Here is a 25,129-nt window from a genome sequence, read left to right as displayed (position 1 = left end):
TTATGAACTTAATTTATAATATTTTTATTCCATCACTATTTTTAAAAAAATTAAGCATATATATAATTATGTAATACTATCGTAGTAATCCGCTTAAGCTTGTTCATAATACAGCGAATGTTACTGCCTAAAATTGCATTTTAAATTAAAATCATCCTTGAAAGGATTAAAAGTTGGCAGGTATGCAATCGTGAGGCACTTACATTTTTTTTGGAATTGCACACGGTAGTATGTACATAATTCAAGCAGATATATACCAAGTAAAATTTTCTTTCGCTTCTATGTTTAACACAATTATGCTTTCACAAGCAATTTTATTTGTTTTTAAAAATTTCTGCTTTCCTTGATTACCCCTGGAATAAATGTTTCGCCAAAATATCTGGTGTTTGAGGCTATCATTTAAGGATTATTTATGTATTTTTTTGTAATTTTGCCTGATTTTTAAAGCTTTTCTGCGCAATCAATAATGCTTCATATATAAATTTAAGTTGTTTATATATAGTAGTGAACCATATCAATCTAAATAAAATTTATTAATTTAATAAGAAAAATCTTTAAATCATAAAATTTACTACCACTTTAAATATTAAAAAAAAAGCAATAATAATCTCGTTAACTAGAATAACTGACACAATTTTAATACGTAAGTGCAATATTAAATAAAATGCCGACAACTATTGGCATGTGAAACCCAAAAACCAGCGTAAGAGCACGCTAACAGAAAAGATATACTACAAATATAAAAAAGATGGGTGAGATAGGGACTCAGTTCTAATATCAAAACAATCTGTACTTTGTTCGCAATTATAGAGTGTAAATTTCCCCAATTCTAAATTCTCTGTTTTCAAATAAATTTTACAAAGTCAACTTCAAAACTATTCTACTTTTATACTAAAAGGTTTTAAACTATTTACTATCTACTTTTATACTAAAAGGTACTAAAGGTTTTCTACTTTTATACAGAAAAATATCTATAATGTTCGCTTTACTCCATTTTTATTCACAGTCTGGAAGGCTCACAAGTGCAAACAAGGATAATAAGAGAAGAAAATGTTTATAAATTGAAATTATTCCCCAACGTTACCAGGGACATAAATTTAAATTCAGTCACGTCGAAATTCTTCTCACTCCCGACTAATCATTTCATTTTTTTACCCTCGAGTCTTTTTCTCTCATTCATATTTATTCTGATCCTCTAGTTACTAAGAGATAAATGATATCAATTCTGTGCCAACCCTTCATTGCACCTGGATTTGTGTTCCGTCCTGATTTGGCAACTTCCACCACAATCCTCACCTTGGCTAATTCTCTTTTCCTCTCATGAATGTTTTTCCTTTTATTTTCTATTGACAACTATGTCTCCAAAACAAGAAATTGTTTTTATTCTATTTCAAAATATTCCCTTGTGCATGCACCGTCCTGACGAAGAGCTTTATATTTTGCGTGCTGGAAATATGTAGACACTTTTTCGCTGTCAGCTAAAAATTTTTTTATTTATTTATTAGGAGTTTCTTGCGGTTATTCGTTTCATCTGAAAGAATTACTAAATTTTACGGAAAAAATCACTCAAACTAACTACAAAAAATTTGTTTCCAAAACTAAATTTTCACTATATGCTCATAAAATTCGAAATAAATAAATAAATAAACTTTTCTCATTGTCTACTTTGTTTTCCTATTAAACACAAAGAAGTCCTTCAAGTTTTAAAAAAATGTCAATAATACTAAAGGAATATAGCGGGAGAGAGATTATTTTTCCAGAAAAGATGCAGTATGTCAAAAATCTGGAAAAACGCCAAAATGATTTTCTTCTCGTTTCGAATGTTTACGCCAAGCAGGCTCAATCCCGGAAAGAGCCAAACACCTGCTTTCAATCATAGATGTTTCCATAATGTCAGTTATTTCCAATCTAACTCCACTCCTGTTTTTGACAGCTACCCCCCTCTCCCTCCCCCCAAACTTTCACTCTAACAGTCAGTGGATGAGAGAGCTCTGCCATTTTTATGTAAAGCTTTGAGATACAAATCAATCTGGAATTACCAATCGTTTGGGAAGAACTCATTATTACAAAAATAGATTGTAAATAATCAATATTTTTAATTTGCAGTAAGCTCTCTTCTTTTCTTTTTTATTGTTGTTGTAATTTTTAATTCATAGGTTGAAATTATTCATGAAAAGTTTAAGTGGGCTGACATGGTAAAATCCATTTAAAATCGAAAAGAAAAAAAATCTTTAATGCGCACAGTTTCTAAAAATGAAATAATTTTATTTATTTATTTTTTAAATTTTTTTTATCATATTTTAAAATTTTTTAGCATATTTGAAAACTAAATATGCTAGAAATTTTTTAGCATATTTAGTTTTGTAATATTATAAAAATCTTTTCATACTCTCGATATCAACCTTGTTACGTCAAAAAAAAAAACTTTTTTTCCCTTGGCATTATATATCTATCTAATGTTAATTTGAATTCCTATGTTAAAGGGTTTCTTCTCAAAACCTTGTTACGTTGAAATTTTTTTCGAAATAGAAAATTCATATTTTCGGAAAAATCACGATATAAGTTAATTATATTCTTTTCTATTTAATCTATAATTATTTTTGTCTTTTATTTAAAAAATAAAATTATAATTGTTGCGTTTAGACTTATAGTCAACTATCATCTCATAGATATTTATTAATAGTTATTCTTATCTTTTATAACTTTACTTTTTAAAGCAATATTTTAGAATATATTTTCTACTTTTTAGAACATATTTAGTTCTGAACTTCCAATCTCAAAAACTCACTATCTCGAAATCATTTTAACTTCTCTTCAACTTTGAGATATGGATTGCATACTATTTTAATAAATAAATTCTCCAACATATAATGGTTCTGTCAGCTGTCCAATGAAAGGTATAAATGTAGGGCAAAGTTTGTGCCCAAGTACAATTTTAGAAAGTAATTATTTAGCGCGCATAGTTACAGTTCAGGGCCAACTTGCTCCGGACAGCGAATAAATATTTTCAAGTGGTAGTTTATTAATTTTTTATTCTTGGTTTAATAAATTCAATTTATCAGATTTTTATCCACCACTATTTTCTAAAAAATTCATAGGGAACCCCCTATCATGCAACCCCCTGTGGGTCTGATCAGAACGAGATTAATCCGAGTAATTTTTAGTGTAGAGAGCAACCTGATACGAGTGGTAATAACTAGGACGGTCGGGTCTCTACTTTAACAGGGGTACACTTTTTTGTTAATGAAGTTTCTTATGATCTTTACGTTATTCATTATGGATATTTGTTAATTCTTCCCATTTATTGTAAGCATTTTTCCTTCGTGGAATTTTCGTTTCCCTACTTGTAAATATGTCTTGAACTTTTCTATACATTCAATTATTTGTTACTTTTTACCATGGCAAAGTGCCATTCTTTTTTTTTCCTACCTTAACATGTGCCATTATTTGTTGCATTTTATGTAATCCGTCTATTGTTTTTGCTTATGTTCTCTTTACAGGATGAATGGGAAAAGGGCCATTATTGGCCTCAGGAGAAGAAAAAGTGTCACTTTTAGACGAAAAAAAATTATGTGTGCCGCTTTCAAATATATGATTTGAGTAGGTACACATTAAGATAACAGCTTCAGCGTTTATTATGCCAAATATATGTTTTAATTGCACATTAAGGTATAGTGTTTACAATTCCGAACATATGCTTTAATTACACGTTAAGATAGCAACCTCAGTGTTTATAATCCTAAATATATGTTTGAATTACACTTTAAGATAATAACCTCAGTGTTTATAATTCTAAATATATGTTTGAATTACACTTTAAGATAACAACTTCATGTGTTTAGAATTCCAAATGTATGATAAGCACACGTTAAGATAACAAACTCAATGTTTATAATCCTAAATATATGTTGCAACTACACGTTAAGATAATAACCTCAGTGATTTTAATCCTAAATATATGTTTTAATTACACGTTAAGATAACAACTTCAGTGTTAATACCAAATATGTTTTAATTACACTTTAAGATAACCTCATTGTTTATAATCCCAAATATATGTTTTAAGTACACGTTTGGTTCAATTTCTTTATAGGATAGCTAAATACTAAGCTAATTCAAACAAAAAATAAGCTGAAACATTTTTATTAATAATTTAACTTATAACGAATTCTATTAGGATTATAATCGCGCTTATAACCCTAAAAGGATTCGGAAAATATTAAACTAACAATCGAATTCCGAAAGCACCAACTTCCTCAAGAGTTTACAATCGCCAATGAAGTAATCCTAGCTTCAGAGCTTTATTTATGCTAAGATTGCACAGAACTCTTAGTTAAGCTAGGAATTAAAGGAGCTCCCATTCTGGTAAAAGGCTCCTATATTTAATCGAATTAATTTATCAATCACGTCGAACACGTTTCCTTCGAAGTTCTTCCCCCCTGTTTTCTTTCTGGCTTCTATAACACTGACAGGATTGTTGTTCTTTCTTGTAAAAGCATTGTAGCTATCGGTTCCAATTTCTCTCTTAATACATTACCTACGAGAAATGTGATTTACTCTTTCTTTATTCGTAGAATATTTTTCCCCGATTGCTGAATCTTCGCACGCTCCCAACAATCGTTTGAAATAACACGTTCTGTAATCTACATATTTCACTTTCAAATATATTACAACAATGAAGTATTAGTTTTTATCTGCAGAAATAAAGCAGTTGTCCGCTTCTTGGAATAACCATCTCATTTAATCCCCGATTAAAATTAAATTGTTCTAAAGTTAAATTCTTTAATTATAAATATTCAAATACATTTTATCAACCATCGAATCTTTGCAAGGTTCAAACAATCATTTAAAATGACACGTTTCAAAATCTATATATTTCAATTGTTAAACTGATTCAAATTGACTCTTACAGCAGCGATGCATTAACGTTTCGTAGAAAATTTATTTTCGAAATATTTTTTTTAACATCCTTGAACATCCTAACATCGTTTGAAGTTATCGAAGATTCAATAATTGAGGAATATATTTGAATCATTATAACTAATTTTAATAATGATTTAAAATAATTTGATTTGAATCAGTGATTTAATGAGATGAGGATTCCAAGCAAAAATTTATTGCCTTATTTCAGCACTCAATTAGTCACTAATTGAGCCACTAGCCACTAATAACACGTTATGAAATCTACATATTTCAATTACACATATATTATCAATGCATCAATGATGTATTAATGGTTCGCAGAATACTTATTTCCAAAATATTTTGCTTTTTGTTTGTATATGACTGATTATGCGCTGAAAAAAACTAGTGTTTCGTTTCTTGAAATATTCTTCTCATTTAATCCTTGATTAAAATTGAATTATTTGAGACAAATTTTTAGTTCATAATTAATTTATAATTAAATTTTTTTTTATTTATAATTAAATGATTATTTAATTTATAGTTTTACAATTGTCTCAAATCATCATCTCAATCACAAAAAGAAAATTTATTTCAAATCACGTCAAATACATTTTTCCGCTATCGAATCTTCACGCGGTTCGAACTACCGACTGAAATAACACTTTTTAAAACCTACATATTTCAAATTGTTAATTACTTATTCAAATTGAATATTACAGCAATGATGTATTAACGATTCGTGGAAAGTTTATTTTCAAAATAGTATTTCTTTTAGCATTTATGATTTATTAAACGCTAAAAAAAGACAGTTATTTGATTCTTGGAACTCTCATTTCATTAAATCACTGATTCAAATTAAATCATTTCAGATAATTGTATATTTACAATGATTCAAATTTATTTCTCAATTATTGAATCTTTGCATGCTTCAAACGATAATCTGAATGGCACGTTCTAAAATCTACATATTACAATTGCAAGACAGGACAGCAATGTTTCACTGACAATGTTATATTAACATTCGAATAATTTTTTTAATTACCGAATCTCCGGCTCTTCGAATGTTCGTCAAAACGTTCTAAGATGTATGTAGCTTTTTAATAATATATTGACGTTCTTTGTAGAAAATTTGTTTCTGAAATTTTCGTTTATATATTACACTTATTAGACATTATTACTAACGAGATGAACTACGATGGATGACAAGAAGTATGGTAGTTAAAAAACGTTATTAGTTGATTTGTATCAAGTTAATAAGAGAAAAGACAATATGGTATAAAGTGCGTTGACTGTGGAATTTTTCAAGGAAAAAAATGGTACTTTTAAGAAACAGCTGTTATTAAATTATTTTTCATTGATTATTATCCCATTTTTTGTACATAATTGAACTTTTATAAACGGCTAGCTAGGAAATGCTAAAGAGAAAAAAAGGGAGAAGAGAATAAAAAGAAAAATGCAAAAGTAAGAAGAGCTTTTCTTAAGTTAAGTAAAGAAGAAAATTGCAATTTTAAACACGAATTTACTTTTAATTGAAGATTAAAAGCATTTAATCCCACGCGTATCTTAAAAACTAAACATGAAGTAGTGAAATTATAACTCTGTGCTGCAATACAAGTTTCAATCGTCTGTCAAATCAATTCTACTACAATTTAGAAATTATTTCACCATTTTATCGCTCTCATCATCAAACAAAATTTCGATCCATTTCCAACAATCTCGTGTGCTCAAATTTTATCTTGAGCTTTCCTGAACGCAGATGTCAAGACAAGTTTCATTTCGCAAATGCTACACGAAAAATTTTAGGCAAGTATGAACTTTTATTGCTAATCGAAATTTTAACTGATTACCGATACCATTTGAAATTTGCCGATACCATTTAATAAGAAAAAAAACTTTATTAAATGAACATTTTAAAATACAAGTCTTTCATGTAGAATGAAAAGGTAATTTTTTATATTCTTTCCTCACTTTCATCTTTCTAAAGTATTATTTAAATAAATCGCTTCAAGCCTGACCAAAGTAAAAGTACTTTCTTATTTTAGTCTACTTACAAATAGTTTTTTTTTTAATTGTAATTTTTCAGCTTAAAAATTATGTGACATAAAAATTTCCTAAAAAAAGTGTTTACATATTATCGTTGAGAAAAATTCATAAGCGTTTTACTTTAGAAAAATGTTTAAAGATTCATCATAAAAAAATTTGAAAATGAAGAAGAGAGCTGTGTTTTACCAAAAGTGCTGAACGATGCTAATTAAGGGTTGCACGGCTATAAGGAATAAAAATAAAATGAAAATCAGTTAGTAAAAAAATAACAATTTAATTTTCAATGTTAATAAGTTCCTTAACGAAAGGGCGATATTTTTGTTATCATGATATTTGGACGATGTTAAAAAATAATTATTGATAAACATTCACTAAAAGATTTATATCCTTCAGTGAGTATTTAAGTACGGAATAAAATGTGCAAAATATATTCATGACTTTTCTACTCTTAAAAAAAACATTTAAGAACAGTTGTACAATATAAATAAAACAAAATCGAGGTAAATAAAAAATGAACATTTTTCAAGAGGAGATAAAAATCAGTTAGAAAACAACGTAAAAAATATTATAATACACATTGTAAGATTTTTTGTAAATACTGATTAAATTCATTAAATTTAGAAATATTTTTTTTTCTAGTTTAAGACTCGTGTGTCTAGTTTAAGGCTATTATTAATTAACTTTTTTCATTTCGCATCAATAAGATTTGTTGTTTAATTACCTTTCCATTTTCAACGAGCATATAATTAATTCAATCCACAAATGAAAATATTGCATTAATACATAATGTTTAGACATCTAAAAAAGTACACTTAAAGAAAACAAATATTTTAAATAAAAGAATTGAAAACAAAAGAATGTAAAGAATGAATAAAATAACTATTTATACTTTTTAGGAACATTTTTACAGACTTATAGCTACTTTATGTACATATTTAAAACAATTTTGTTATTAATCAGGATTGTTTTGTTGAACTTTTTACATGATTTTATTTTACATGAACAATAGCGTATACCTATCTATCTATCTATCTTTAATTGCGTCTTAGTTTTATTCTAAATTAAACTTTTGATTTATAAACGTTTCATTTAATTCATACAATAGCGATTTGATTTATGGGTATTTCAAAAATGCTTGGAAATAATATTGGGACGAATAATTCATAGAATTTCCCTGCTTATTCAGTTAAAAATTACAGGCGTAGATCCGCAGCAGTTTCAAATCCTTTGAAACATAGAAACCAAGAAATAAATTTAGAAAATAACTAAAAAACCTAGAGTGTAAAAATTGGGGTAATGTAATTGTATATTAAACTGAACTCAGTGACGTGACAGCCCAAAGAAGGCCTACTGAGCCCATCTCAGTTTTCTTGTCTCGGGGTTTCAAGAGTTCCAGTTTGGTGGTCAGCCGAACGTGGAACTCAAACATACTTGGTACTCAATTTTCTCAACACACCGTAGGGATGAAAGACTGAGTCTACCTTGCTCGGTCCGAGGATCAAACCCAAAACCTGTAGCACGAGAGAACTACTACTCAGCCGACGGGAAGTGACGTATACCAAAGTTAAAAAGAAAATAAATAAAAAATAGCTTGAATCTCTGAGCAACGTATTTATGGCTGACCAATGTTGGCGAAACATATCCTTCTCCTTCGTTAATTACACTAGGGGAAAAAAATTTGTATGAGATTTTTGAACGGATTTCAAATATTTTCTGGTCACTGACTTTAAATCTACAATCAGATTATCTACATGAGTTACAGTTTCTATGCAATTCAACAATATATTTCTAACCAGGAATTTCTTTCAATTCACTCGAAGGAATACTAAGTGTTTTTACTTCTCTCCTACTTCGGGAGTGGTAGGAAAGGAAGAAGGCGATAATACATTTCAGTTTAAGATGAGATAAAGGTCACATGCTTTTTTTTCTTCTTAAATGTAATTTTTATAGCATTCAACTTTGTATATGTATATTCTAGATTTCGTAGAGTTATTTTCAATAGTTTTTTTTAGAGGCATATGCTTTTAAATTTAAAAAAAAATCTTTAAAAATTTGTCATGCTGGAAAAAATTATAAGTGATAGAATCATTTGAAATCCAATACACCAGGAAGCAAAACTAATTCATAGGTCATTTTTTTTTGTTAAAAAGAAATAAAACCACAAATTCTTACAATTTAACAGAGAATTAATGGAATTATATTTCAACTCCATTATTTATCCTCCTTAAGGAGCAACGCCTAATTAAAACAAAAGTATTAAATCGAGTTAAAATTTACACTCAACGTAACACGGACAATGTCAAATAATATAATGTCCTAATTGAATCGAATTAATCTTCTAACAAACATGGCCAAATATGACATATAAACAGCATTTAATGGCAATTTGATTTGGCAACATGACTGTTAGTAGATGAATTATAGGATAATTGAATAGGAACTGTTCATAATCATTTCATTCCTCAACTCCCAGCTAGTTCAGTTTTGAGGGAAACATGCAGCTAAATTTGAACTTTGTTCGAAATGTAGTCGTTTGATAAGGCACTTCATTACTAAACAACTTGAATTGATGATACCCGTGGATCTGTTTCTATTCACACCTAATAAATTATAGATATTATCATGTTTGACATCTAATTAGTTTAAAGCATTTCGGATTATATAAGTAATTTTTTCGCGCCGTTCGTGTTGTATTAACCTATCATAAATTGCAGTTCTAGTCAATGTTGGCGTCAGCAGCTTGTTTAAAATCGACGTTATAGAATTCTTTGTATTGGGTCCAGGGAGTACAGCGTCCCGATGAAAATCAAAATGTGATAAGAGAATGGAATACCTGCAAGTGACGTAGTGTGGGTATATCGATCCTGATTGGTTGTTGTAACGTGGCATTTGTTTACGTTAGCAATTGTTTTTTTTCCATTCTATTTCGAGTAAGCCAAGCCAGTCAAGTATCAATTCTGCCAAGTGACACATTTTATATAATTACACAAAAAATTCTTTCACAAAGATTTAAATTTTTTCATTATATATTTCTCACTTAATACAAATACAGGCACGAAGCCATGTAAAACATAAACAAAGTAATTGTGTATCAAAGTTGACAGCACAAAACAAAAATGTATCACTCTTACAATAAAATAGATACATAAATAATAAATCTAATATAAGTAAAAGAAGTAGGCGAGAAAGAATTATATTTTAATAAATTCGATGTGAGATACGGTGCAGTATTTTAATTAACTTATGATTAATTAACATTCTAACTCAGGGGTTTCCAACTTACATGCGAGGCCGGGGGCCACAATCAATTGGCTGGCCGCAACTTCAACAAAATTTTATGTAGGACTCTTTTATGTTTGAAGGAACATTAAATATTACTGTTAGAATTTTAACCCAGTTGTACAAAACAAATGTATTGAATTACAAATTAAAATAAGAAGTAGATTTTTAAAAATACTTAATTGTTACTAATAATATTTTTAGAAATATTAAATAAATAATAAAAATTCGGGCTACAATAATGTGCACCTATGTATTAAACAATTAATGTGCAACAGATATCTAATTGTTAAGATATAAAACTTAGGTTGGTATTAAAACTTACATAGTACCACACAAAATGTTCAATGAGAAAATTGAGGTTTGTCTTCTGAAACCACAAGAGAATAGATATTTACATTTAAAATTGTAAATATTTTAATAATGTGTAAATATTTTCGTCCAAAATCAGTGGTTTCAAGAAGTTAAATCGGAGAATTTCTTAGAGAAAATTTCTGATACACACACGCTGAATTATATTCACAAATAAAATAGAGCAACATACACGATTATTTTTGTATTTGAATAAGTATTTTCTTGTATGCAAAACCAGAAGAAATAAATTTTTTTCCACCGTTGGTATGTTACATTACACTGAAACGAAGAAATTACCTTTCTATTAACAAGAAACGTATTTTAAATCCATATAGATTTTTTACAAAAATTGTCCGCAAAAAATGACAACAAATATATTTTAGTTCGCGGGGCACAAAAAAAGACTTCGTGGGCCGGATGCGACCCCCGGGCCGCCAGTTAGAAACCCCTGTTCTAACTTATGTGGTGAAACTTAGAACCTTCCACTGGACTTATGAAGTAGAGTAGAGTAAGAAGAGACTAAAATGTTTGCTTATATTCAAACATTAATTGGCTATCACTTCATATCTTTTGATAGACAGAGTATTCTCTGTTGGGTTGAGTTTATGTTTATTTACCTTGCAAATTACGACAGAATATCCGACGTCTAAGAAAATAATTTTCCTAGTACAGCGACCTCCTGTAATTACGACCCTATTTGGGAGGCGCGAAATTTTTCCATGAACTTTGTGTTGAAGAAAACCTTTAGAAAAGACCATTAAAACCTCTCCCAGCAACCAGGCAAACATATGCACCAAATGAGGAAAGGGTCTTATGAGGAAACACAAAAATATGAACAAATAAGTAGGTTTAAATGTTCTCAAAATATTTGTGTGAAGTTCTTATTTCATTTTGACGACCTCTGCAAAAGCTCTACAGCCTCATGTTGCAGTCAGAGTGCACGAAAGACGATGCTATCAATGACTTACTTTTGGAGTTAAAAGTTTAATAGGAATAAAAAAAAGTTATTTTAGAAAAATAAGCTAAGCAACTCAAACAAATATCTCATTTTTTTTAAAAACACTCATTTTTATGATATAAAATTGAATGCAAACTTAAACAAAAAATTATAATTATTCATTTATTTAACGTAGTTCTACAATTCATAATTGGTAAATTTGTGTTTACCCATTATTATATCAGTAGGGATCATTTTTATTGATGCTAAGTTTTATTCATGAATCTGGCTTTCAGGACTCCAACACAAGTGGCATTTTTGCACCAAGCAAATGACACTGACTAAAATTAAATTCGTTTGCAAAAATCATGCATCTTCGATTATATTTTGAAGTCAATAGAGGTAACCTCTAAAAATGATCAACTTCCATTATCGACCATTTTAGTGTGGAACAGAGAGTGGTCAATCCCGAGAGGTTTCACTGTAGTAGCAAAAGAAATTTATTAACACATTGCAACTTTTCCAAAAATTGTATTACATCTGTTATAAATAAAAAAATTTAAGAAATTATAAGCTAGATTTCGTAAAAGTTGGAGCAAACTTGTCCCTGTAGCTACAACTTCAATCTTTAAAAAAAATGTTTTCGATGAATGATTGTAGTATTGACACATTGCAAGCGGGTCAATCTAATAATACGTTTTGGTAAAAATACGTTTTTGAAATTTCTGCGATCCAAACAAAAGTTTAAGTTAAGTTACTATTCTACAAAGAAATTATTTGTTCGTGATTACCCCAAGCATAAATGATACAGTATATAGCTAATTATTACGACAATCGTTCGTCGTTATTCCTTTTTCAATAGAAATTGTAGCAATAATGACAATTTTGCTCCAACTTTTATGAAATCTTGCCTACCACTTCTTTAACATTTTAATCTATAATAGCCGTAATACATTTTTTTTCCAAAAGTTTCCCGCACCGCATGCAATGTGTTATATTCTATATACCGTACTGTTTCCTTTAACTCGTTGAATGCCTTGAGAGTCACCGGAGGCCAACACTGAGTTTGTTCGTAGCGCCAGGGGGGTCACCGGCGAAGCCAAGATTATTAGAAACACATAATTCNTGTAAGATTAGTTAAAGAAAGATAGTTACGCCTACTTTTTAAGACAGTAACCAGTTAATTGCGGCTTTAACGTTGCATTTCATATCATATTTATAATTTTTGATATTTAGTGGTGAAAAAATTATTTAAAATGAAAAACACTAAACTAAAAGTAACTTCAATTTCGTTACCACTAGAAAATACAATTTTACAAAGCGGAGCAAGTTGGCATCTCTGTTAACGTGGTATGATAGCCTTGCTAGATATTCTTGCAATTTTACTTAGTGAGAAAGTTAAACGAAGAATTGCCACTAATAAATCTAAGGGGAAAAAAATTTTAAATTAGAATTTTCTTTTTTAAAAGAAATATTGGTAGTTAAAGTTTTCAAGATTATTAATTAGGAATAAATTTAAAGATATAAAATACCTCAAATAAAAAAGGGGAGCACGCGAAAAAGTGATAAAACCTTTGTGCGATAGACATACAAATGGAGAATACAGGTGTAACAAAAAGCAATACAGAAGAAAGAAGTAAAAAAACAATTGTATGAGAAATTTTTTGCAATGGTATAAAGAAAAGGAATGACGTTTCACATCAACTATTTGATAACATGTTAATGACAAAAAACTTATTGTACGGAAATGATACAGGATGTTTAATAGGGTGTGTGGACCCCCAGAACTGCTAAGACTGCCGCACATCTATTTTGCAAGGGAATGAAATGATTTTACAATCTATTTTTCCTATTTTACGGGGCACAAAGAGCAGTGAAATAAGAGCTCTTCGTGCGTTCCATTTTTTTTCCTTTCATACTGTTCACACATCGGGTCGCTCAGATGACGAATATACACAACAATTTTCAAATTTTTACCACTCAACATGACAGCCAAAAGCTGTCCTTGATTTATCATTAAGGGCTGAAAGGCGTAGGGCCCCCTAACTGTTTCAAATAATTTTATTTTGTGTTTTTCTTTAAGAATTGTCTGATCGAATTATGAGTTAACACGAATAGCAATGAATGTAATCTCAAATTTACTAATATATCGTAATTTGTTCATGCTACAAATAAAGGCACTTTATAAATAAACAACCAGTAAATTTGGTTTAAAGTTACGACCAGAAGGCCTCTGCTTGTGCTGCGTTAGAACATTTCTTCCTTACCAAAAATAAATTGCACACGCCCGAGTCACGTTAGGAAAACGCACTCGAAGGGGTGACAAGACTTTTTGGCATTATAAATGTAACTCAATTTGTTCTTTATCCCCCTCATGCGTAGTTGTAATAATATTTCAAAACAAACAATTTCAATGCATAATTTCTTTTTGTAATAAAATTAATTATTTTTATTTGAAATGTTTAGGTACGGATTTTTTTATTATTATATAAATTTATGCAAAAAAAAAACAGAAAAAAAAACAGTTAAAGCAGGAAGAAATACTTCAAAACCGTTTCGTGTTCTCGAATTCAAGATAACCACTAAAAAGGATAAATGTTTTGGTAGTCAAACGGAAAACATTCCTTCTGGCTAAATCCAAACAGAACTAAGAATAATCGATTGGATCGTTTTAAGCAACTCTGCCGTAAGTCGAATTCGGAACTAATAGAATTAATTTATCAGTCGTCTACTACATCACGTTTCGCTTCATACCTTTTTCTTCTTTAACAAACCTCAATTGATTCATTCGCAAGCAAAGAAAGATACAAAAAAAAGTTAACTTTTTTACAATTATGCCTGATGATATAGGTTTCTTAACGCATGTTAAATCAGAAGGTAATCTTGGATTTAGCCGATCTCATTTAATAGAAATAAGTACAATTTAATATTTCCGTTACTATGACAACCAATGTCCTTTTTTTTTAAATTTTGAACGAGTTAATACTTGAGATTTATTCAATTAAAACTTCTTTAATTCAAAGCATATTACTTAAGATTTTTACGAATAGCACGTAACTACCAAAACTGTTACTACGGAATGTTACTCCGTAATTTAAAATATCATTTACTCTAATTAGTTAGCCTACTTGAGGTCATTTCCTCAAACCATTCTTGTGATTCTTTAAACATGAAAATCTGATAATTCGATCAAAAGTTATTCAAGAATTCATTTTTTACCGCACTGTTGTTAGCTTTTTTTCCAGTGAGCGAACATGTTGTTTTATAATACAGGATTTTCCGAAATTCTTACGAAAAATTTAGTGAGGTGGAGGATGCAAACCTAACCACTGCATTTGCAACACTGCAACTTTTCCATTGCACTTGCAATTACGTTGAGAGGGTGAAAATGGGGAAAACCTATACAAGTTTTAAAGCCAAGTTTGAAAAAAAATTGTAGAAGATACTTACTTGTAGTTTTATTGAAACTTCTTGCAAAATACAAAGATTTATTTTTATTAATTTTTACAAGAGTTGTTCAAAAAGCATTTACTGACAGATTTCCACAATTTACAACGATTCCTGGATGAGGTTTCAATGGCTGCCTAAGCCACCTATTATCTGCACTGTGACTTTTTGATGTGTCCACAGATCCATAAATTAGTGAGTTATGGTTAAACAAATAGCATTATCACTTAAGGAAGGGAAAAGAATTGCACGGATTGATATCTGGTGAACACGGAGGCCATGCAACAGTCCATCTATTTCCTTATGGTGTCTAATCTCGAATGGGTTTTTTATGATTTTCATCGTTTCTACGTGGATTGCGACCTCATTTCTATGTTAAGTTTCCCCTTTATCATCTTTTTGAATTTAGTGGTCAAAAATATTCAGAATTTGCAAATTTGTTCTCATTTTTTAATTTTTTTAAAAATGACTATAGAAAGTACAGCTTGAGGAGGTTTTATTAAAAAACCTCATCATGCTGTACCTTTTTCAGAAATATGCATTTTTAAATGATCCAGTCGTATTTAAGCTACCCTTTGAATACGAGAAATATTTTTAACAAAGGAATAATAAATGGATCGATGAAGTTTTAGATTCAAGTAACAATGCTATAATACGTAGACAAAACTCTATTAATTGGATTAGTTTATCAAGAATGTTACAGTTTTCAAACTTCTATTAGTAACAACATTTATTATATATTTTTCAAGCAAAAACATAAAAGTATTTTTAATCCACAGCAGAAGTTGTGTATTTCCGTAATATTTTGCAGAATTTATCTAATTGCTCAGGCGTAGAAAGAAAAAAATGGCTCTACTTTTCAATGTAAGAAAAACATTTTTATGATTAACTAAAAATATTAATAAAAGAGTAAAGCACACAATCAGAAACAAACATAAAAATTAATTACGGAAGGTATTTCATGAGTGAAATACAGTTTTATCTGGAATCAGCTTACAATGTATTATATTTATAACATTATTATTTGATTTATTTTATTATGATCGTTAAATATAATCTAATCTAGAGAATATAGCTTGGGTGGAAAAGAGGAAAACTTGAAGTAAAATAATGTCTTTTCTAGCTTATTTTAAGGCCAAGTGAAACATCGGAGACATAATAACAGTTATAACACACAGGTATACTGAGCCGTGATGGCTCAGGGGATAGAGCGTCCAACTTTGAATGAGGTGAATCAAGTTCGAATCCCAGAGATGGCTCTTCGATTCGAATTCCGCACCCGGCTCGCACTGACCACAGTGCTGACGTAAAATAACCTAGTTTAATAATAGTAGTTTTAATCATGAACTACAAGAAGAAATTAAGATGAAAGATTGACTTAGAGCAGTGGTGGCTCAGGGGATAGAGCGTCCACCTTTGAATGTGGTGAATCGAGTTCGAATCCCAGAGATGGCTCTTCGATGCGAATTTCGCACCCGGCTCGCACCGACCACAGTGCTGAGGTAAAATATTCTCAGTGGTAGACAGATCATGGGTAAGATTCCTCTTGCAGTCGGTCTAACTGTGGAGGGTTTTCATGGTTTTACTCTCCGTGTAACACATGTGTGGGTAAATTCCATCAAAAATTCTTCTAAGAGGGAAAATTTTCCCCTATACTCGATCCAGTAGTTCCCTTGTCTTCTGGTTTGGGTTCAAAATTACAAGGCTACGGAGTTTAACATTAGATGTCGTAAACCCAAAATTGTGTCGGCTGTTCAACGACGGTTATAAAATAAAATAAATTCTACCAGTGGAACCCCCAAGAAAGTATATAAAGATCTATTTATCAATAAAAGAAGACTAATATATTTTGATAGTTTTTAATAAAAGTAACGAAATTGCTTCATCCTTTTATCATTGATAATCTTAAATTAGTTTTATGTCTGATATTTGAATGTGCCGTCCTTGAGCTTAATCTAATCTAGTTATGAATTTGTTTTTGGTGTACATACTCAAGCTGAAAATGAATAAGATAAACCGAATCATGGTTTTATCGAAATATAAACTAAAAAAATAACTGCTATAAACGTTGTAAATGGTCACTAGGAAAACATATTTCTTTGTAAACAAATTTAGTTATTTTATTTTGATTTGAAAAAAGCAATGGGAAATAAGATTGTAAATTTTCCTTAATGCATGTCTTTTTCATAAATTATTCAGTATATTGTTATAAGAAAAATTAAAATTTTCTTAAAAAATATCATTTCTTTTTCATTGGAATTTTATTTTAAATGAGTTCATAAAAGAAACCCAAATATTAAGGCTACAAGGGACTTTAAATTACAGAAAATCCGTCCAAAAAACATTCGATTTTCTGCTTTTTGTGTTTTTGAAATCAAGTCATTTTATAACAAGCACTTTTTGAATCGGAGCAAAATTGACTAAATTATAGCAATTTTTTTTACCACGCCCCCTTGTTTACATTTTCTTGCCTAATTATTTGACTAGTTAATCAGATCATATTTATATTATTTATCTTTAAAAAAAGGAAATATTTGTTCAAAATTAGAATTTGCTATAAATAACTAAAAAAGCCATTTTTCTCAAAATGTCCTTTTTGACAAACTTACGAATTTCAAATTGTTCCAGCAAAGTGAATTTTTATTCTATTGAGCAGAAAATTTGATGATAAATACTTATTAATGTTATTAACACTTTGTTAGAATTTTTTTTCCAAATTTAGTGAGTAGTATTACATTTATATATGAATCTTTTATTACGATCTGATGATTTTTTTCCGGAAACTCTGTTTTTTGGTTGTTTTTTACTGTTAATCGTTTCTATAGTAAAAAAATAGAAAAAGTTCTCCAAACAATTTCAGATGCGGGGAATAATATTAAAAAAAAGCATATAAAAAACCCAACATAAATTAAAAACTTTAATTTTTTTTCGATTTTTTACATTTTAAAATATTTTTTTGAATTTTTGTATATAATTTGTTTTTTAACTATGTAATAGTTAATAATGGATAATTTATTGATTCTAAATATATAATTACAATAGGTTTCAAAAATATTAAAGAAAAAAGTCTGAACTTCCTTAACTCTTCCACGGTACACTAGGATGAACACCTTAGGTCCAACGGAACACAACGCTGTACTAGACTATATTATACTTTTACATAAATTTGTTTCAGGCTCATGGGATCCCCGAACACAGCACTGATTAGAACGATGGCTGATTACATTTTCCCGCATTATTATCACGCTGTGTTTGATTATTGAAGTTATAACCAATAATAAGTAGTCAAAACATTGTTTCCGCAAAAGACCTCATCCAGCGCTTCCTCTCTTTACAAACTCCCCCCTTTTTCAATTTTTATGTTTTGGTTCTCACTTTTACCCGTGAAAGATTCTTTTGTTCTATCACCACCTGCTGCTTCCACCGAACAAAGGCACCGCAATTTTCCAACAGAACATCTAATAGATCTTTTGGAAGATGGAGTACTTGCTTAGGCCAAAATAATGAGATTTGGAGGCAGTTTATGTAATTATGCCGAAGTAATATTTGTTGATTAAAGTAAATAAAATAATTGTAAAGAGATGTTGTTTCGTCACACTATTAATATCGAGATGAAAGTATAAGAATTCTAAAGGTTATTAATGAAATTAAATATGGCATTTCGTTGACGCTATTTTCGTTTTGTCCCCTTCAACTTTAATAAGATACAAGTCGAAAGTTCTCGAATGACGCAAAGGAAAGAAGACATAATAGACGTTGTCTGTTGAAAAGAAACAACGAGTTTTACTAAAAAGGATTTATTAGGTACAGGAGTTACTGTTTTTTTTTCTCTTTGATCAAAAGTGATTAAACCAGAAGTTAAAAAATTAGGGTGTCATAGCTCATTTACTTTGAACAGACAAACAAAAGTTTTTTATTTGATTTAAAGCTCAAAAACTATTTTCCTTTTAAATTTCACTTCAAGTTAAAAATAACACCATGCTCAGTTTTATAACTAAATTTTACCGCTTTCACTGCTGATACGTTGCAGTACTTGTACTTAACCCTTTGACGGTTATGAACGAGTTCAGCTCGCAATCGAATCCTGCCTCATAATGCTCGCAAACGAGTTCCTCTCAAGAGCAAGATTTCGACCGTAATGGTTAGTAACGAGCACTACTCGGGTAGTGAAATTTTTCCCCAATGCGCGATGACGAGCTGAGTTCGTTCGCCATTATTATTCTGCATTGATTATGTCAAAAACGAAAAGTACGTAAAAACTGTTATTTATGTACTACGAATACTTTAAAAAATTTTTAAAACGCGTGAGGCAAGCTATCTACCGCATCCAGAGATGCCAACTTGCTCCGCTTTGTAAAATAGTATTTCCTAGTGATAGCGGAAGTCGAGTTACTCAGAGATGCCAACTGCTCCGGACGCGCCTAAATAATTTAAAAAACGGTAAATAATTACAAATTAAATTTAACAATATTTGACTAATTTTGCTTACTTTTTAAAAGGTTTAGCATAACTTTACTATAACAAAGTGGCGAATGATATAAGCCTTCGAATTATTTAGAAATAGTGGTGGATAAGAAACCAATAAATTGAATTTATTAAACGAAGAATCACAATTAATAAACTACCACTCGAAAATATTTATTCGCTGTCTGGAGCAAGTTGGCATCTCTGCGTATATAGCAACCAACTAGTTAAAGTGGTGGCTATGCTATTGTTTAATAGTAGACGCTTTTTTTTATTATCAGGCTTCGATTCCTTCTTAATTTGTTTTGCTGATGGCTTCGTGGAAAGTTCTCCGACGTCCTGTAAATTAAGTTAAATTTTTTTTTCTTTTTGAAATCTGAAGTATGATGGTATCCAGTCAATAATCTTTTATTATATTAAATTTAAAGTGCTTGTAAAATTCCTGTTCCTATATTAANGAATGGCACAATGATTTTTGTTATAGGTATTCTTTTTGATATTCTTGTACATTAAGCTATTCTTTGTCAGATAACTTACAGTACTTGTTTGATATAAAGTAATTTTATAAGCCTAATGGCATTTTAGCATTTTGCTAAAACTTTTTTTCAGATTTCAGCTTTTTTGCTAATGAATTTTTAGACTCAGCTTAAACCCTGGTGAAAATATATTTCTCCTACCACTATTTTGTTTTTAATAGGATGCTACGAATCTTGTTAAACCAATCATCTAGTTTGACGTGTGCAACTCAATATGCAATTATTTCTAAAATATGAAAAGTTAGCGGGAAAAATACTATTAAAGATTTAAAAAAAAAAAAGACTGGTAGTGAGAACATCATTTCATTTTAATTTTTGAAAATATATACTCACTGAAACTACCATTACTTATTAATGTAAAGAAATACTGAAACTATACTTTCAATGTTACTAAAACTATTTGTAGTTACCAAAGCTGCTTATAGTGCTACTAAAACTATTTCAAGCGTTAATAAAACTACTTGTAACTTTTCTTTTTCCTAATATCACAAAAGCTATTTAAAGTGTTATCAAATGTACTTTTTGTATCACCAAAATTACTTGTAGTTTTATTGAAACTTCTTGTAGCGTTTCTATCCGGGAACGTTACTAAAATAAATGAAAAATCTTTGAAGACAGAATAAATTTTGAAAAATTGCAATGCTTTATAAAAGGAAAACAAAGACGGTAAGGAAAAACAATAAAATCTCGAAGTCTACATAAAAGGAATGTAAGGGTTAAAAATAATAGACTCCACATCAGTCTTCAAAATATGTAATATCGTTTTAATTTCTTCAAAATCCAAAAAATTTAAAAAATGTATAAGGGGGGAATCTGCGGACTTCCTCTATAATATGGAAAAAACTTCGAGAACTCCTTTTTAGTGTTATGGTTGTTACTTATGCTACTTGCCATTCAGCAAGCCTGCTTGAAATCAAGTGAGTTTTTTAGGTAGAGGGTGCGATTCCCGTTTTTATCAGTGGCGCCATCTATGGCTAATAATATGATTTCAGTCACAGATCGTCTTATAGGGTGAACCCGATCATACTCTATTCATTCTTCCACAGATCGTACTTTTGATATGACCCAGAGAACGCAATTCAGTACTCTAATTAGTAGTATTTATTATGGGAACTTGGAGCACTTTGTGACCCCGACAGATTTAACATGCACCAGTCACCATTTAATACACGGAGATTCCTCTGCCGGCGGAATTCAAAACTCTTTAGCTCTGAGACGAAAAAATATTTTTCATGCACTGCACCGTAAGTAAACAATGAGTTGCCGAAGAATTATTTACAACATTCGAAAAGGCTACTCAATCGTGACATCGTTGCGAAAATAAGACAGAAACAATTCCGAAAGATTAGCCCTGTGTGGCACAGAATGTTTCCCACGCATTCAAGCATTCCAAGGTGTTTTAGCAACATAACTCGTCGTGTTACTAAAACTTCTCTGTAGCTTTCATGTTCTGTAATATTAAACAAATCAATTCGTAATGTAATCGAAACTACCTGTAATATTTTTAAAATTAATTTTAGATTTTCTATATTGTTATCGAAACGTTCTGAGTAGCGTTACTAAAATTAATTGTAGATTTGAAATTCGTAATATCACAAAAGCTGCCCTAATAGTTGCCAAATATACTTTTAGTGTTTATAAAACTGCTTTTAATGTTACCATAACTTTTTTTAGTACTAACGAAACTACTTGTAGTTTCGTGATATTTCGTAATATCACGAAAGCTATTTATAATGTTACTAAATCTATTTTTAGTGTTGCTAAAATCAAGAAACTACTTGTAGAGTTTCTATCTTGTTATGTGACTTAAAACTGTCTGGAAAATCTTTGCAAAACAGAAATCTTGGAAAATCGCGATACTTTAAATAAGAAGAGTAAAGAGGTTAAGGAATTGAATAAAATCTCGAAGTCGAAGGAAAAAGAACGTGAGGGATAAAAGGAATAGTCTCTACATCAGTCACCGAAAAAAGGTAATATCGTTTTAAGGCCTTCAAAATCCACAAAAATTTCAAGAATGCGAAGGGAAGGGGGTGGACTTCCTATTTAATATAGCAATAAACTTCTAAAACACCTTTTTAGTTCTTAAAAGAACAAAAATCTTTCAAACATCGCGCCGTAAACAAACAAGAAATTGCCAGAGAATTATTTATTACACTCGAAAATGTCTCCCAAACATAACATTGTTACGAAAGTGGGACAAAACAAATGCAGGAGACTAACCCCGTGACGCAGAGTTATTCCCACAGATCCAAACATTCCAAGCGGCACTAAAAGAAGAGAAGGAAAAAAAATATTCTCAGCTATAAAAACGAAGTGTGACTAACTGTAAGTGACGGGCAAGTCACCCCCACCCCACACCCAACAAAGAAATCCGGAAAAATAAATAAAGGAACTCGAACGAATAGAAAAAAAGTTTTCCCGATTTTTTTCCTTCTCTGGGCGTGTTTCTTTTCTTTCCCTATTCTCCTGTTTTTTGCCGGAAACGTTTTCCCTTGGCTGAAGCTTCGCAGGGAATATTTTGTAGGATAATGAGCTTTTGTGGCTGAGCTGGTTTATTTATACCAATTTATTAAGTCAATTAGTTCATTCTCACTTTGAGTTGAGGCTAAGAAGTCAAGAAACACGCTTAACTTCTTTCTGTTCATTTCCCACCCCTTGATAGAATGTACTTTATTATTTTGATTTACTACTTTAACCTCGTACTTGCGGAATTTACTAGGTTATAAATGGAGTAGTTTCGGTTTCTAGTGTAAAATAAAACTACTTTTTTTTCGATACGAAAAATGAACTTTAGTCAATCGAATATCTTCCATAATGTTTAATTACCATTTTTCTGTTAACTCCATAATCCCACGTTAGTAGAATTTAAGGTCCTTATCAGTAACAAGCTGAACCATTATTATTGCTGAAATTTTTACCATTTAAACAATTTTTGTAAACTTCGAAATAAAGGAGAATTCGATAATGGAAGGTCAGAGCTATAGGGAGGAACGTTCCAAAGGAATAGTATTTCCACCATGCAATGCTAGGCCTCACACATAGGAGTATGGAGTGATATTACATACCTCATTTAGCCCATATCGTTCACAATCGGATTATCGTTTATTACAAAGTTTACAAAACTTCTTTATATGCTAAAAATTTCAGTAATAGCAATGACCTCAATTCGAATTTGGTTGAGTTTTTTGTTGATTAAAACCAGAAGTTCCATGAACGATTCATAATGGATTAAGATGGCAAAAGGTCATCGAACAGAAAGGAAGTATATTTGATTGGGAGTTAATTTTTCGAATAGAAAAAAATTAAGTTTAATATTACACTAAAGATCTAAATTATTTGTCTGCCAACCAAAATGACGTTGAAGTTAGTAACAATAATATTTCATTGTTAACATTCATCTTTTCAATAAAAATAGTGCAAATAATGAAATACTTTTACAGTAGATAAATGTTAATAACGAATTAATTTAAACACTATTGTTTGAAAAATAAAATTTCGTGAAAATTTTTTTTTTTTTACCCATTGGCAAAATGTGTCTTGGTTTGGATTTGATGGCGTTCACACACTTTTCAACTGCGTTTAAGAGTAATAGTAAACAGTGCGCATGCGTCGTCATTGCATGCGTTGCTATGGCGACTGCTGCTGTTTTTCTTTTCACTAGCAGGCATTTTTAATGTATTTACATAATAATAATTTAAAGTATTTTTTAACGTATAATTATTGACTTGACGGTGATTCTAATATAAATATAAATGCTGAAGAAGGAAAAGTATTTTGTGACTTCTTGAAACACGTACATAGGCAGGATATAAAAATCAATCCGGCGACAAACATAAATTGAGACAGTTTTTGTAATAGACGATTTGAAATGTTGTGGAGTTTAACGGAGTCAATCCAGAAAGNCAATCATCAATGGAAGACAGTTTTGTGCAACCCATGATTTGAAATGTTTAAACGGCGTCAATCCAGAAAGAAAAAGCATTTGATCAATGTGATCCTAACCAGTGATCCTAATAAGGAGACCACAACTTTTTTGTTGACTTTTTTTTTTAGTTATATTTTTGAGTAAGAGAAATTGCATCTACAGAATGAAACAAAACTGAGTGAAAACGAGAGAAGCGAAAATGATCACCGAAATTCCAACGTCATAATAATCTATTCTATGAGGTACGATCCCAAAGTGAATGTTATTAAATTTTTTCAACAGAATTTTATTTTCATTTTTTTTGCAGTCATATGTTTATATTTTTATCATTAAACAGTTATGAATTTTCTAATTCTAATATAAATTCTAAGATTCGGTTTTTCGTTTGAATGTCTTTTAAAACCTAAAATCATAACTTAAAGGAAAAGTGTGATAACAGAATTTATAATTTCGTTTATTTGTATTTATTCAGAGATGGGGCTGCTACCGAGGTTTCTTTTTGGTAATTTACTTCTTAAAAGGTATCAAGTGAGGTGGTCTGACCTGTGATTATTTGTCTTTATCCTTATTTTTTTAATAAAAAGTTGTTAAATTTGATTTTTTTTTTAAATAAGTCCATAAAAATTGAACCCTCGTTACTTCAATGCATAGCTACCATGGCCATTTCTGTATAGTCAGAATATGAGCCAGCTTTATAACTTTTAAATAACTAGCTTTATGTCTTTGAAATAATTTAATTACCGGTCTATTCAGAGTAGCCTCTCGTTTTCACTGCTACTTCAATTTTAAAAAGCCAAAAGAATTTCCCACCTAAATTATTTTGTTATAACTTCCCAGCAATCAGTTTTTTTTGCACAAAATCATCCTTTGCAATTATTTTACAAAACATTGTTTAGAAAATATAAGTTACTAGAAGTTAACTAGTGTCCAGTGCTATCGTTTTTAAGTATCTGACTTGTGCAAACACATGATTTTGAGCAAAATTTCTAAAATTGAGTTTATTATAAATTTAAAGTCTCTGTAATTTAAGCTTTCCGAAAACTTTTGTTTTTACTCCATTTATTAACTACTTTACTTTACTTTTGTTTTTACTCCATTTATTTATTATAGCAATTTTTGTGCAAGGGGATAGCACTGGATAACCTAATGATTTTAAGTCTTTAAATACGTTAATCCCAATATCATATTTTTTTCACATTTTACACGATATCTCAAGTAGTTTTTGAAATAACTGTCTAC

The 25,129-nt window shown here is 30.1% G+C and overlaps 1 protein-coding gene across 1 annotated transcript in view; it reads right to left on the bottom strand.

Annotated features, from left to right (window-relative positions):
• Positions 1-25,129, bottom strand: part of LOC107439451 (uncharacterized) — a 114,450-nt gene that overhangs the window by 78,916 nt on the left and 10,405 nt on the right. The window lies entirely within an intron of this gene.

Source organism: Parasteatoda tepidariorum, chromosome 8, assembly GCF_043381705.1.
Source record: "Parasteatoda tepidariorum isolate YZ-2023 chromosome 8, CAS_Ptep_4.0, whole genome shotgun sequence".
Lineage (NCBI taxonomy): Eukaryota > Metazoa > Arthropoda > Arachnida > Araneae > Theridiidae > Parasteatoda > Parasteatoda tepidariorum.
The sequence above is the reverse complement of the archived record's forward strand: the minus strand, read 5'-3'. Positions and strand labels throughout refer to the sequence as shown.